The following is a 13,222-nucleotide window of genomic DNA, read 5'->3' on the forward strand; positions in this document are numbered from 1 at the left end:
ATGTTAATAGCAGTCCACACGTGAATGGGGAGCGCTCCAAATGCTTATGCTTTTGCTACTAGGATTAATAACGAGACGTAAGGGGTTCAACTGCGAGAAGACGACCTCAGCTGTTCCTCCCCGCAGGAAAGACATCTCACCGTTTTGGGTGCTGCATGCGCATGCATTTACCAAACTTGCATGCGATGTACTAGTTCCTGGGGAACGAATAGAATCGTTGTACGTGCCAGTCTTTACGTATAGATATAAGTAAGCGGAGACGGCTTAATCCTGCCACGTAGATTGCTTTCCATAAGACGCACCTGAGAGTCTCATGGGCCGGTGGCCCGACATGCAGTTTGTCCTGCTGCATGGCTTACTTTCAGAGACTCGCAAGTTTATCGTAGTGCTGGGTTGTCGCGAAAGTGAAAAGAAGGGCCTGTCCGGGATTTGAACCCGGGACCTCCTGCACCCAAAGCAGGAATCATACCCCTAGACCAACAGGCCGCACAAGTAAGCAAGTCTGCACCCCGCCACGTACTGAGATCTTGCCGCACTTGCTAGTTGCAGCATCCTAGCTGGACCATATTCTCAAAGAGGTTTCTTAATCTGACACCTACAACATGCGCTGTGCTGAACACCAGTGTATGTGATGCTGAAAGAGCTGCTTGAGTTGTGTGACAGTATTTCGACCGTGTGAAGTGCAAATGTTGTCGTGTCACGAACAATCCGCCCACTACGTAGCGTTCTGTGTCAGCACGCAGTTTTCGACAGTACTCTGTGTCCATAGCTGTTCTCATAGCTAGGTTGCTTCCAGCACAAAGCATCCGCCATACGAAAGTGGCTGTTTCGCGATTTTGATTACCTGATCCTTCGACATCACTTCATGTACGAATACTGGCAAGAATTCTCGCTACATTCGAAGGTGCTCCTTCCACTTCCAGCCTACTTGGTTGCTTCATTAGCCACGCAAACACTTCCTGAGGACCATACGTGTAATGACATCGCATCTTATGGGCTTAATTACATGATACCACTGAATTTAAGAGCGCTACAGGCATCCGGTTCCATGGTGTAATGGTTAGCACTCTGGACTTTGAATCCAGCAATCCGAGTTCGAGTCTCGGTGGAACCTGACGCTGTGTTTTGCGATCGTTTCTAGAAATGTGTACGAGCCGGTGGTTGGAATTGTATATGCAGAAATTTAACTAGGATCATCAAATGCAAAATGTTAATAGCAGTCCACACGTGAATGGGGAGCGCTCCAAATGCTTACGCTTTTGCTACTAGGATTAATAACGGGACGTAAGGGGTTCAACTGCGAGAAGACGACCTCAGCTGTTCCTCCCCGCAGGAAAGACATCTCACCGTTTTGGGTGCTGCATGCGCATGCATTTACCAAACTTGCATGCGATGTACTAGTTCCTGGGGAACGAATAGAATCGTTGTACGTGCCAGTCTTTACGTATAGATATAAGTAAGCGGAGACGGCTTAATCCTGCCACGTAGATTGCTTTCCATAAGACGCACCTGAGAGTCTCATGGGCCGGTGGCCCGACATGCAGTTTGTCCTGCTGCATGGCTTACTTTCAGAGACTCGCAAGTTTATCGTAGTGCTGGGTTGTCGCGAAAGTGAAAAGTAGGGCCTGTCCGGGATTTGAACCCGGGACCTCCTGCACCCAAAGCAGGAATCATACACCTTGACCAACAGGCCGCACAAGTAAGCAAGTCTGCACCCCGCCACCTACTGAGATCTTGCCGCACTTGCTAGTTGCAGCATCCTAGCTGGACCATATTCTCAAAGAGGTTTCTTAATCTGACACCTACAACATGCGCTGTGCTGAACACCAGTGTATGTGATGCTGAAAGAGCTGCTTGAGTTGTGTGACAGTATTTCGACCGTGTGAAGTGCAAATGTTGTCGTGTCACGAACAATCCGCCCACTACGTAGCGTTCTGTGTCAGCACGCAGTTTTCGACAGTACTCTGTGTCCATAGCTGTTCTCATAGCTAGGTTGCTTCCAGCACAAAGCATCCGCCATACGAAAGTGGCTGTTTCGCGATTTTGATTACCTGATCCTTCGACATCACTTCATGTACGAATACTGGCAAGAATTCTCGCTACATTCGAAGGTGCTCCTTCCACTTCCAGCCTACTTGGTTGCTTCTTCAGCCACATAAACACTTCCTGAGGACCATACGTGTAATGACATCGCATCTTATGGGCTTAATTACATGATACGACTGAATTTAAGAGCGCTACAGGCATCCGGTTACATGGTGTAATGGTTAGCACTCTGGACTTTGAATCCAGCGATCCGAGTTCGAGTCTCGGTGGAACCTGACGCTGTGTTTTGCGATCGTTTCTAGAAATGTGTACGAGCCGGTGGTTGGAATTGTATGTGCAGAAATTTAACTACGATCATGAAATGCAAAATGTTAATAGCAGCCCACACGTGAATGGGGAGCGCTCCAAATTCTTATGCTTTTGCTACTAGGATTAATAACGGGACGTAAGGGGTTCAACTGCGAGAAGACAACCTCAGCTGTTCCTCCCCGTAGGAAAGACATCTCACCGTTTTGGGTGCTGCATGCGCATGCATTTACCAAACTTGCATGAGATGTACTAGTTCCTGGGGAACGAATAGAATCGTTGTACGTGCCAGTCTTTACGTATAGATATAAGTAAGCGGAGACGGCTTAATCCTGCCACGTAGATTGCTTTCCATAAGACGCACCTGAGAGTCACATGGGCCGGTGCCCCGACATGCAGTTTGTCCTGCTGCATGGCTTACTTTCAGAGACTCGCAAGTTTATCGTAGTGCTGGGTTGTCGCGAAAGTGAAAAGTAGGGCCTGTCCGGGATTTGAACCCGGAACCTCCTGCACCCAAAGCAGGAATCATACCCCTAGGCCAACAGGCCGCACAAGTAAGCAGGTCTGCACCCCTCCACCTACTGAGATCTTGCCGCACTTGCTAGTTGCAGCATCCTAGCTGGACCATATTCTCAAAGAGGTTTCTTAATCTGACACCTACCACAAGCGCTGTGCTGAACACCAGTGTATGTGAATGCTGAAAGAGCTGCTTGAGTTGTGTGACAGTATTTCGACCGTGTGAAGTGCAAATGTTATCGTGACACGAACAATCCGCCCACTACGTAGCGTTCTGTGTCAGCACGCAGTTTTCGACAGTACTCTGTGTCCATAGCTGTTTTCATAGCTAGGCTGCTTCCAGCACAAAGCATCCGCCATACGAAAGTGGCTGTTTCGCGATTTTGATTACCTGATCCTTCGACATCACTTCATGTACGAATACTGGCAAGAATTCTCGCAACATTCTAAGGTGCTCCTTCCACTTCCAGCCTACTTGGTTGCTTCATTAGCCCTGCAAACACTTCCTGAGGACCATACGTGTAATAACATTGCATCTTATCGGCTTAATTACATGATACCACTCAATTTAAGAGCGCTACAGGCATACGGTTCCATGGTGTAATGGTTAGCACTCTGGACTTTGAATCCAGCGATCCGAGTTCGAGTCTCGGTGGAACCTGACGCTGTGTTTTGCGATCGTTTCTAGAAATGTGTACGAGCCGGTGGTTGGAATTGTATATGCAGAAATTTAACTAGGATCATGAAATGCAAAATGTTAATACCAGTCCACACGTGAATGGGGAGCGCTCCAAATGCTTATGCTTTTGCTACTAGGATTAATAACGGGACGTAAGGGGTTCAACTGCGAGAAGACGACCTCAGCTGTTCCTCCCCGCAGGAAAGACATCTCACCGTTTTGGGTGCTGCATGCGCATCCATTTACCAAACTTGCATGCGATGTACTAGTTCCTGGGGAACGAATAGAATCGTTGTACGTGCCAGTCTTTACGTATAGATATAAGTAAGCGGAGACGGCTTAATCCTGCCACGTAGATTGCTTTCCATAAGACGCACCTGAGAGTCTCATGGGCCGGTGGCCCGACATGCAGTTTGTCCTGCTGCATGGCTTACTTTCAGAGACTCGCAAGTTTATCGTAGTGCTGGGTTGTCGCGAAAGTGAAAAGTAGGGCCTGTCCGGGATTTGAACCCGGGACCTCCTGCACCCAAAGCAGGAATCATACCCCTAGACCAACAGGCCGCACAAGTAAGCAAGTCTGCACCCCGCCACCTACTGCGATCTTGCCGCACTTGCTAGTTGCAGCATCCTAGCCGGACCATATTCTCAAAGAGGTTTCTTAATCTGACACCTACAACATGCGCTGTGCTGAACACCAGTGTATGTGAATGCTGAAAGAGCTGCTTGAGTTGTGTGACAGTATTTAGACCGTGTGAAGTGCAAATGTTATCGTGACACGAACAATCCGCCCACTACGTAGCGTTCTGTGTCAGCACGCAGTTTTCGACAGTACTCTGTGTCCATAGCTGTTTTCATAGCTAGGCTGCTTCCAGCACAAAGCATCCGCCATACGAAAGTGGCTGTTTCGCGATTTTGATTACCTGATCCTTCGACATCACTTCATGTACGAATACTGGCAAGAATTCTCGCTACATTCGAAGGTGCTCCTTCCACCTCCAGCCTACTTGGTTGCTTCATTAGCCACGCAAACACTTCCTGAGGACCATACGTGTAATAACATCGCATCTTATCGGCTTAATTAGATGATACCACTGAATTTAAGAGCGCTACATGCATCCGGTTCCATGGTGTAATGGTTAGCACTCTGGACTTTGAATTCAGCGATCCGAGTTCGAGTCTCAGTGGATCCTGACGCTGTGTTTTGCGATCGTTTCTAGAAATGTGTACGAGCCGGTGGTTGGAATTGTATATGCAGAAATTTAACTAGGATCATGAAATGCAAAATGTTAATAGCAGTCCACACGTGAATGGGGAGCGCTCCAAATGCTTATGCTTTTGCTACTAGGATTAATAACGAGACGTAAGGGGTTCAACTGCGAGAAGACGACCTCAGCTGTTCCTCCCCGCAGGAAAGACATCTCACCGTTTTGGGTGCTGCATGCGCATGCATTTACCAAACTTGCATGCGATGTAGTAGTTCCTGGGGAACGAATAGAATCGTTGTACGTGCCAGTCTTTACGTATAGATATAAGTAAGCGGAGACGGCTTAATCCTGCCACGTAGATTGCTTTCCATAAGACGCACCTGAGAGTCACATGGGCCGGTGCCCCGACATGCAGTTTGTCCTGCTGCATGGCTTACTTTCAGAGACTCGCAAGTTTATCGTAGTGCTGGGTTGTCGCGAAAGTGAAAAGTAGGGCCTGTCCGGGATTTGAACCCGGGACCTCCTGCACCCAAAGCAGGAATCATACCCCTAGACCAACAGGCCGCACAAGTAAGCAAGTCTGCACCCCGCCACCTACTGAGATCTTGCCGCACTTGCTAGTCGCAGCATCCTAGCCGGACCATATTCTCAAAGAGGTTTCTTAATCTGACACCTACAACATGCGCTGTGCTGAACACCAGTGTATGTGAATGCTGAAAGAGCTGCTTGAGTTGTGTGACAGTATTTAGACCGTGTGAAGTGCAAATGTTATCGTGACACGAACAATCCGCCCACTACGTAGCGTTCTGTGTCAGCACGCAGTTTTCGACAGTACTCTGTGTCCATAGCTGTTTTCATAGCTAGGCTGCTTCCAGCACAAAGCATCCGCCATACGAAAGTGGCTGTTTCGCGATTTTGATTACCTGATCCTTCGACATCACTTCATGTACGAATACTGGCAAGAATTCTCGCTACATTCGAAGGTGCTCCTTCCACCTCCAGCCTACTTGGTTGCTTCATTAGCCACGCAAACACTTCCTGAGGACCATACGTGTAATAACATCGCATCTTATCGGCTTAATTAGATGATACCACTGAATTTAAGAGCGCTACATGCATCCGGTTCCATGGTGTAATGGTTAGCACTCTGGACTTTGAATTCAGCGATCCGAGTTCGAGTCTCAGTGGATCCTGACGCTGTGTTTTGCGATCGTTTCTAGAAATGTGTACGAGCCGGTGGTTGGAATTGTATATGCAGAAATTTAACTAGGATCATGAAATGCAAAATGTTAATAGCAGTCCACACGTGAGTGGGGAGCGCTCCAAATGCTTATGCTTTTGCTACTAGGATTAATAACGAGACGTAAGGGGTTCAACTGCGAGAAGACGACCTCAGCTGTTCCTCCCCGCAGGAAAGACATCTCACCGTTTTGGGTGCTGCATGCGCATGCATTTACCAAACTTGCATGCGATGTAGTAGTTCCTGGGGAACGAATAGAATCGTTGTACGTGCCAGTCTTTACGTATAGATATAAGTAAGCGGAGACGGCTTAATCCTGCCACGTAGATTGCTTTCCATAAGACGCACCTGAGAGTCACATGGGCCGGTGCCCCGACATGCAGTTTGTCCTGCTGCATGGCTTACTTTCAGAGACTCGCAAGTTTATCGTAGTGCTGGGTTGTCGCGAAAGTGAAAAGTAGGGCCTGTCCGGGATTTGAACCCGGAACCTCCTGCACCCAAAGCAGGAATCATACCCCTAGGCCAACAGGCCGCACAAGTAAGCAGGTCTGCACCCCTCCACCTACTGAGATCTTGCCGCACTTGCTAGTTGCAGCATCCTAGCTGGACCATATTCTCAAAGAGGTTTCTTAATCTGACACCTACAACATGCGCTGTGCTGAACACCAGTGTATGTGAATGCTGAAAGAGCTGCTTGAGTTGTGTGACAGTATTATGACCGTGTGAAGTGCAAATGTTATCGTGACACGAACAATCCGCCCACTACGTAGCGTTCTGTGTCAGCACGCAGTTTTCGACAGTACTCTGTGTCCATAGCTGTTTTCATAGCTAGGCTGCTTCCAGCACAAAGCATCCGCCATACGAAAGTGGCTGTTTCGCGATTTTGATTACCTGATCCTTCGACATCACTTCATGTACGAATACTGGCAAGAATTCTCGCTACATTCGAAGGTGCTCCTTCCACCTCCAGCCTACTTGGTTGCTTCATTAGCCACGCAAACACTTCCTGAGGACCATACGTGTAATAACATCGCATCTAATCGGCTTAATTACATGATACCACTGAATTTAAGAAATCTACATGCATCCGGTTCCATGGTGTAATGGTTAGCACTGTGGACTTTGAATCCAGCGATCCGAGTTCGAGTCTCGGTGGAACCTGACGCTGTGTTTTGCGATCGTTTCTAGAAATGTGTACGAGCCGGTGGTTGGAATTGTATATGCAGAAATTTAACTAGGATCATGAAATGCAAAATGTTAATAGCAGTCCACACGTGAATTTAAGAGCGCTTCGGGCATCCGGTTCCATGGTGTAATGGTTAGCACTCTGGACTTTGAATCCAGCGATCCGAGTTCGAGTCTCGGTGGAACCTGACGCTGTGTTTTGCGATCGTTTCTAGAAATGTGTACGAGCCGGTGGTTGGAATTGTACATGCAGAAATTTAACTACGATCATGAAATGCAAAATGTTAATTCCAGTCCACACGTGAATGGGGAGCGCTCCAAATGCTTATGCTTTTGCTACTAGGATTAATAACGGGACGTAAGGGGTTCAACTGCGAGAAGACGACCTCAGCTGTTCCTCCCCGCAGGAAAGACATCTCACCGTTTAGGGTGCTGCATGCGCATCCATTTACCAAACTTGCATGCGATGTACTAGTTCCTGGGGAACGAATAGAATCGTTGTACGTGCCAGTCTTTACGTATAGATATAAGTAAGCGGAGACGGCTTAATATTGCCACGTAGATTGCTTTCCATAAGACGCACCTGAGAGTCTCATGGGCCGGTGGCCCGACATGCAGTTTGTCCTGCTGCATGGCTTACTTTCAGAGACTCGCAAGTTTATCGTAGTGCTGGGTTGTCGCGAAAGTGAAAAGTAGGGCCTGTCCGGGATTTGAACCCGGGACCTCCTGCACCAAAAGCAGGAGTCATACCCCTAGACCAACAGGCCGCACAAGTAAGCAAGTCTGCACCCCGCTACCTACTGAGATCTTGCCGCACTTGCTAGTTGCGGCATCCTAGCTGGACCATATTCTCAAAGAGGTTTCTTAATCTGACACCTACAACATGCGCTGTGCTGAACACCAGTGTATGTGAATGCTGAAAGAGCTGCTTGAGTTGTGTGACAGTATTTCGACCGTGTGAAGTGCAAATGTTATCGTGTCACGCACAATCCGCCCACTACGTAGCGTTCTGTGTCAGCACGCAGTTTTCGACAGTACTCTGTGTCCATAGCTGTTTTCATAGCTAGGCTGCTTCCAGCACAAGGCATCCGCCATACGAAAGTGGCTGTTTCGCGATTTTGATTACCTGATCCTTCGACATCACTTCATGTACGAATACTGGCAAGAATTCTCGCTACATTCGAAGGTGCTCCTTCCACTTCCAGCCTACTTGGTTGCTTCATTAGCCACGCAAGCACTTCCTGGGGACCATACGTGTAATAACATCGCATCTTATCGGCTTAATTACGTGATACCACTGAATTTAAGAGCGCTATAGGCATCCGGTTCCATGGTGTAATGGTTAGCACTCTGGACTTTGAATCCAGGGATCCGAGTTCGAGTGTCGGTGGAACCTGACGCTGTGTTTTGCGATCGTTTCTAGAAATGTGTACGAGCCGGTGGTTGGAATTGTACATGCAGAAATTTAACTAGGATCATGAAATGCAAAATGTTAATACCAGTCCACACGTGAATTTAAGAGCGCTACAGGCATCCGGTTCCATGGTGTAATGGTTAGCACTCTGGACGTTGACTCCAGCGATCCGAGTTCGAGTCTCGGTGGAACCTGACGCTGTGTTTTGCGATCGTTTCTAGAAATGTGTACGAGCCGGTGGTTGGAATTGTACATGCAGAAATTTAACTACGATCATGAAATGCAAAATGTTAATAGCAGCCCACACGTGAATGGGGAGCGCTCCAAATGCTTATGCTTTTGCTACTAGGATTAATAACGGGACATAAGGGGTTCAACTGCGAGAAGACGACCTCAGCTGTTCTTCCCCGCAGGAAAGACATCTCACCGTTTTGGGTGCTGCATGCGCATGCATTTACCAAACTTGCATGCGATGTACTAGTTCCTGGGGAACGAATAGAATCGTTGTACGTGCCAGTCTTTACGTATAGATATAAGTAAGCGGAGACGGCTTAATCCTGCCACGTTGATCGCTTTCCATAAGACGCACCTGAGAGTCTCATGGGCCGGTGGCCCGACATGCATTTTGTCCTGCTGCATGGCTTACTTTCAGAGACTCGCAAGTTTATCGTAGTGCTGGGTTGTCGCGAAAGTGAAAAGTAGGGCCTGTCCGGGATTTGAACCGGGGACCTCCTGCACCCAAAGCAGGAACCGTACCCCTTTTTTTTTTCTTTTTTTTTTTTTTTTTCTCAGTTTGCCTCACAAGGGCTTTTTTTTTTTTTTCTTTTTTTTTTTTTTTCATCCTGAAGCTAACTAGGACGGCCGTTCGCCGCCACTTCAGGTTCCGCCAACGAACAAAAATTAAATATGCCTCTGAACTTTGTATAAAAAAATAAAATAAAAGAAGAAAGGAAAGGGTATAATACTTTATTAAATTTTATTTGTTGTTCATTTTGTTCTTGTGTATTTATTTGGATTTGAAAGCAGGTCTCCTGCCCACGGTTTTTTTTTTTTTTTTTTTTTTTTTTTTTTAGTGCGAACAGTCACCGTTAACCAATCCTGGAGAACTAAAACAGAATGAAGACGCCATCGAAGATATGAGACATAAAGAGCATGAAAAGAAAGCTACCACGTCGTAGTGAGGCTTCCCAGCGACTGCGCCCACTGATAAGATTGTTCAATATATGGTCGTTTGCAGGTCGTTCTGACCTCATCTGCCACTGACTGGAACATTCCAGCTACACGGCGGGCTGTGAAAGGCACTCCATAGGTAGTTTGCGAAGCACTGTCGATATCTGGTATGCCCGGAAATAGCGTGATGTCTTTCTTGCAAATAGAGCCAGATGTCAAGGAAATCCTTGTGTCCGTCACGACAGAGGTAATGGACGGCATGTCTACGTATCCAGGTGACAGAGTTGGTTCGAGTCTTGGGGTAAAATGTCTCATCCGGAAACAATAACGTGCGTGCAGATATATGCTCCGGCCTAACTCGCAAGAGATAAGCTAGCATCTGCCGCACTAGGTGCCAAACCGGTTCCGCCTCTCCACAGCTGAGGCGGTGCTCGTCAGAATCTACTGTATTACAACCCACACAATTGGGAGATTCTGTCATGTGGATATTGTAGAGACGTTCTTGCGTCACGAGCTTCCCATTAACGACGACGTACCATTGAGAAACAACATCGGAATCAAGCAAGGCATCGTGTACAGTCTTCCACACCACGCGCCACCGTACGTCAGGATATTTTAGTTCGACCACATTTAGGGGGCGGCGTTGCAGCATGTCATGATATAGGCGTCGAGTTGTGGCCATTTGTGGTGTCGTGAGCGCGACACTGCAATAACTTTGTTCTAAATAGAAACGTCCTATATAAAAGAGGGGCGCTGGGATGTCCTGTAGTGGCACCGGCGCTCTTAGTGAAGCAGGACGTAGCGCCGTCAGAAGCAGACTCGTGAGGCTCGTAGGACAACGGCGCAGCAGACTTAAATGTGAGCTAACATAGAGGGCAATGGCCCTATCATGGACGTTAACTAGGCCGAGACCACCTTTTTCCTTGGGGAGGGTAAGAGATACGTATCTGATCTTCAGTAACATACCAGTAGTGACGAAGTATCCCAGCGCTGCCATAATGCTACGAGCCAAGGGCTTCGGAATGGGTAGCGTTTGGGCGACATGCGGTATGCGGGACGCAAGGTATACATTGGCATAATACGCCCGCTGAACGATGTTGAGGGATCGCAAGCGCTGATTTGCAATTCCGGCCCTAATTTGGTTAAGAAGGCGTCGATAATTGAGCGTCGTCGCGCGTCGCATGTCGTTCATGAAATCTAAGCCCAAGCAGCGTACAGTATCACTGAAGCGTAAGGGGGCAATGTGTTCCTGCGGTAGCCCAATCCCGATGCTCAAGGCGACGGACTTGTCAACGTTGATTTGGCTACCAGAAGCTGTACCGTAGGTTGCAATCCAGTCCAAAGCCGCGGCCATATCGTCAGCTCCTCGTATGACGATCAGCAAATCATCCGCATATGCGGTGCAGCGATAGATGGAGCCGCCGAACTGTATCCCTGTGAGCCTGTCTCGGAGACCACACAACAAGGGTTCTAAGGCCAATGCAAATAACAATGTTGATAATGGACATCCCTGTCGTACTGATCGGCGGATCGGCATGGGTGCCGTCAGTCTTCCATTGACAAGAACTCGAGAAGTTGCACCATGTAGTAGGCGTGTCAACACTGTGATAAAGGGGTCGGGGTATTCCATGCGCCGTAGAACGGCCGTGAGGAAAGTGTGGCCCACACGGTCAAAAGCCTGGCTAAAGTCGATAGACGCGAGGGCTGCCGGCAAACGTCTCACCCGTGCAAGGGAGATGAGATCTCTGTAACGACATAACGCAGTTATGATGTTGTTGGGTCCCCCCAAGGACGTCTGATCGCCGGACAAGACGTGCAGTAGTGTGCCGCGAATACGTTCTGAGAGCAGCCTCGAAAAGATCTTGAAGTCGCTGTTCAATAACGTTAAGGGACGATAGTCGCGGACATGATTCCGTCCCTTCGGCTTATGGATGGGGACAATCAGACCTTCCAAGAATGGTGCAGGCAATGTTATATCCGGGGACATCAATTCCTGGCAAATTTCAATCAAACACGGTAGCAACAGTTGTGTAAAGGCTCGATAGAACTCTAATGGTAACCCATCGATTCCTGGTGATTTATGGGGAGCACCTTTACCAATGGCGTCGAGCACTTCCTCTTCTGTCACTTCTCCCAGTAAATTCGGTACCATGTCTGGTGGAACTGTACCGTGGACATGTGCTGAAACGGTGTCTACCGTCGCCATATCAGGGAGCACTGCTGAATAAAGTTGAGCGTAATGCCCATAGAAGGCTTCTGCTATATCTGCTTGTTCTACCACATGTCGACCGTCGTCGGTTATCATGTCGGTTACCAGTGCCCTGCGGCGCCTCCTGCGTTCTATGAGCACGTGGTGCATAGATGGCCTTTCTGATTGTATCATGTCTGGAGCACGCGACCGTATAACAGCGCCTTGTAAATGATGGCGTGCTAAGGAGACGAGCTGCGCTTTCGCGCGATTGACTGTGATGTGCCTGTCAGGTGAGGGCTCCATAGCAAGACATTCCCGTAGGACGGTGTAGTAAAAGTTTTCCGTGCTCCTCCTCCATGCCGCTGCTTCCCGGCCGTAAGCCATGAAGGTGCGTCTAAGAGCAGGCTTCGCACATTCAATCCACCAACTGAGGGTCGATCGGTACCGACCACGACGCCGTAAGGACGCGTTCCACGACTCTTCGACAGCACCTTTACATGCCGGCTCGTCCAGATGGGCGACGTTCAGTTTCCAGGGGGGCCTACTGCGCCACACACGTGCAGGTTTGAGGGCAATGGTGCAAATATAGGCTGTGTGGTCGGTGAATGCAGTGGGCCAGAGCTCTGCTCCTCTCGTCGCCGTCGAAAGGGTGCTTGTGACATAAATCCTGTCCAACCGACTTGATGAATGGCTTGTATAATGGGTGTAACCAGCAGCTGGGCCATGGATGTGGCGCCACGTGTCAATCAGGTGGAGGTCACGCACTAGCATTTCCAATTCCGCACACGGAACGTGATGTGGCTGCTGATCAGATGGAGATAATGTACAGTTAAAATCTCCTCCGATCACTATATCGTCTATGTGGCCCATAAATAGACGCGTAATATCTTCCGAAAAAAAGCGGGCCCGATCTCTCCGTCTCCCTGATCCTGAAGGGGCGTATACATTGATGAGTCGTACACCGTTGACAGTTACTGCCATGGCTCTTGCACTCGGTAAGTACAGTACGTCCGTAGCCGCCAAACCGTCCCGGAACAGAATAGCCACACCACAATCGGTAGTAGAGGCGTGGGAGATGTGGGCGGTATATCCGCAGAAGTCAGGGAAACTAGCGACACATACTTCCTGTAAGAGGGCCACGTCGATGTCCGCCGCATCAAGCATGCGTTGTAGCATTGTCAGTTTGTGTGGTGCCCTTATCGCGTTGATATTGATTGTGGCAAGGCGAAAGGTGTGCTGCCTAGCCTCTTCACCTAGGGTAGACGCCATG

The 13,222-nt window shown here is 48.6% G+C and overlaps 13 non-coding genes across 13 annotated transcripts; 7 read left to right on the forward strand and 6 right to left on the reverse strand.

The window, feature by feature from the left end:
- Positions 1-414: 414 nt before the first annotated feature.
- Positions 415-486, reverse strand: Trnap-ugg (transfer RNA proline (anticodon UGG)). Its single transcript has one exon. It is a non-coding gene; the product is annotated as a tRNA-Pro (tRNA).
- A 556-nt stretch (positions 487-1,042) lies between these two features.
- On the forward strand, positions 1,043-1,114 carry Trnaq-uug (transfer RNA glutamine (anticodon UUG)). The gene has a single exon. It is a non-coding gene; the product is annotated as a tRNA-Gln (tRNA).
- Positions 1,115-2,249: 1,135 nt separating this feature from the next.
- Positions 2,250-2,321, forward strand: Trnaq-uug (transfer RNA glutamine (anticodon UUG)). The gene has a single exon. It is a non-coding gene; the product is annotated as a tRNA-Gln (tRNA).
- Positions 2,322-2,828: 507 nt separating this feature from the next.
- Trnap-ugg (transfer RNA proline (anticodon UGG)) lies at positions 2,829-2,900 on the reverse strand. The gene has a single exon. It is a non-coding gene; the product is annotated as a tRNA-Pro (tRNA).
- Positions 2,901-3,457: 557 nt separating this feature from the next.
- On the forward strand, positions 3,458-3,529 carry Trnaq-uug (transfer RNA glutamine (anticodon UUG)). The gene has a single exon. It is a non-coding gene; the product is annotated as a tRNA-Gln (tRNA).
- A 507-nt stretch (positions 3,530-4,036) lies between these two features.
- Positions 4,037-4,108, reverse strand: Trnap-ugg (transfer RNA proline (anticodon UGG)). The gene has a single exon. It is a non-coding gene; the product is annotated as a tRNA-Pro (tRNA).
- Positions 4,109-5,244: 1,136 nt separating this feature from the next.
- On the reverse strand, positions 5,245-5,316 carry Trnap-ugg (transfer RNA proline (anticodon UGG)). The gene has a single exon. It is a non-coding gene; the product is annotated as a tRNA-Pro (tRNA).
- Positions 5,317-6,452: 1,136 nt separating this feature from the next.
- Trnap-ugg (transfer RNA proline (anticodon UGG)) lies at positions 6,453-6,524 on the reverse strand. The gene has a single exon. It is a non-coding gene; the product is annotated as a tRNA-Pro (tRNA).
- Positions 6,525-7,081: 557 nt separating this feature from the next.
- On the forward strand, positions 7,082-7,153 carry Trnaq-uug (transfer RNA glutamine (anticodon UUG)). The gene has a single exon. It is a non-coding gene; the product is annotated as a tRNA-Gln (tRNA).
- A 140-nt stretch (positions 7,154-7,293) lies between these two features.
- On the forward strand, positions 7,294-7,365 carry Trnaq-uug (transfer RNA glutamine (anticodon UUG)). The gene has a single exon. It is a non-coding gene; the product is annotated as a tRNA-Gln (tRNA).
- Positions 7,366-7,872: 507 nt separating this feature from the next.
- Trnaq-uug (transfer RNA glutamine (anticodon UUG)) lies at positions 7,873-7,944 on the reverse strand. Its single transcript has one exon. It is a non-coding gene; the product is annotated as a tRNA-Gln (tRNA).
- A 557-nt stretch (positions 7,945-8,501) lies between these two features.
- On the forward strand, positions 8,502-8,573 carry Trnaq-uug (transfer RNA glutamine (anticodon UUG)). Its single transcript has one exon. It is a non-coding gene; the product is annotated as a tRNA-Gln (tRNA).
- A 140-nt stretch (positions 8,574-8,713) lies between these two features.
- Positions 8,714-8,785, forward strand: Trnaq-uug (transfer RNA glutamine (anticodon UUG)). Its single transcript has one exon. It is a non-coding gene; the product is annotated as a tRNA-Gln (tRNA).
- Positions 8,786-13,222: the final 4,437 nt, after the last annotated feature.

This window comes from Schistocerca serialis, chromosome 2 (genome assembly GCF_023864345.2).
Source record: "Schistocerca serialis cubense isolate TAMUIC-IGC-003099 chromosome 2, iqSchSeri2.2, whole genome shotgun sequence".
In the NCBI taxonomy this organism is placed as follows: Eukaryota; Metazoa; Arthropoda; class Insecta; order Orthoptera; family Acrididae; genus Schistocerca; species Schistocerca serialis.